Raw genomic sequence first — 1879 nt, forward strand, 5'->3', positions numbered from 1 at the left:
TACTGTGCATTCATTAGCCATATCCTTCCCAAACACTGTTGATATTTTGAGCTGTCTTTGCTGCAATTTTTTCCACAACGGAATTCATATTCAAAAACAACACAAATTTTTTACTTATCCACGGTTTCACAAAATTGTTCTAAAAAAATTGAAAGGTAATCACAAGCCAAAATGTGTGTTTGAAAGACTGAGGATGTACCTCCACAATAAAAATACAATAAGAAGTGTCAAAGTGAAATGGTCAGAGATATCAACTGTAAAACTTAGTATTTAAGGAAATCGGACATTTCATACTTAATAACCTAATGATAGATTTTTAAGGATGGTATTAATAGATAAAGGAAATAAAAACATTGCCTAGTGTGCATTTTATACCAACATAAATGGATTGCTCCTTGTTGTCTTAGATTTAGCTAAGGCACAAACCAATTTTATTGTAGCTCCTTAGCTTTGTAAGAAATTAAATAATACATGGACATTCATGTCTGTCACACATTTAATATAACAACAAAAATTTTTAAAAAATCTAAAAGGGTGACCCTGTATCCTAGTATTTAAATGTTAGTACTTAAACAATTTACCGCATTCTAATGAATATGTAAAATAGAATTTTCAACTGGAGTCCTATGGAGTTGCATGACTCCCAACAGCTTAGAAAGGGAAAGAAAAAAGTATAGTGTCATTAAGGAACGCAGAATTTAAATGACGCTCTCCTAGATACTCAGCACCAGATCAGATCATAATGTCCAGAAGGCTGAGAGTTATGTATAGAAAATATCAGAGGTCAGCTCTAGCAGGAAATGCAGTTTTACCACATTGCAAGAAAACGTATTCTCTGAAGGAAAAAGAAAAAGTCACTATATTATTTATTAAGGGAAAAAAACAAAATCCTGACATCCATCCCACCACTGTTTGAAAATCTTTCATTGCCAGGTTCTTTTATATAGATGCAGTGTGGTGTAGTGATTAACAGAATGGATTCTGGAACATGATTGACTGAGTTCAAATCCCACCTCTGTCATGTGGTAGCTATTTGACATTGAACTCAGTTTTCTCATCTGTTTAAGGAGATAATATGAATACCAATGTCTTACTGCTGTTGCAAGGATTAAATAAGTAAACATAAAGCCCTCGTAACAATGTCTGCCACATAGTAGTAGCTAGGACACATAGAACTTACTATCTATAGAATTACCCTTGAGGCTTCTTAGCAATTATTATTACCTTTAAGCTTAGGTAACAATGCTTTCATACTGCAGTTCACATATTTAAAACTTCCATTAATACACCAATGACATCTATGCTTTCCAAGCAATATGAGATTTATCATGACTCCAGCTACTAAAAAGTCACTATACAATTAACTCAATTATCCATAAAAAGTCAAAGACACCAAAGATTCTTTAATAATGGTTATGAAGAAAAGGCAGAAGTGAGGATGTCTCATGGTTAACACTTTGAAAAAGACATCTAATTTCATGTTAGTTTTTAAATTTTTTTATTTCAGTATATTTCGGGGGTACAAATGTTTAGGTTACATATATTGCCTTTGCTCCAACTGAGTCAGAGCTTCAAGCAAGTTGAATGTTACTACGATATGTGTACTTAGTGTTGATCAGTTAATACGAATTTGATGGTGAGTACATGTGGTGCTTGTTTTCCCATTTTTGTGATACTTCACTTAGTAGAATGGGCTCCAGCTCTATCCAGGATAATACAAGAGGTGTTAGATGACCATTGTTTTTTGTGGCTGAGTAGAATTCCATGGTATACATATATCCCATTTTATTAATCCACTCATGTATTGATGGGCACTTGGGTTGTTTCCACATCTTTGCAATTGTGAATTGTGCTGCTATAAACATTCCAGTGCAGATGT

This window comes from Propithecus coquereli, unplaced genomic scaffold, assembly GCF_000956105.1.
Source record: "Propithecus coquereli isolate 6110/MARCELLA unplaced genomic scaffold, Pcoq_1.0 Scaffold293, whole genome shotgun sequence".
NCBI lineage: Eukaryota > Metazoa > Chordata > Mammalia > Primates > Indriidae > Propithecus > Propithecus coquereli.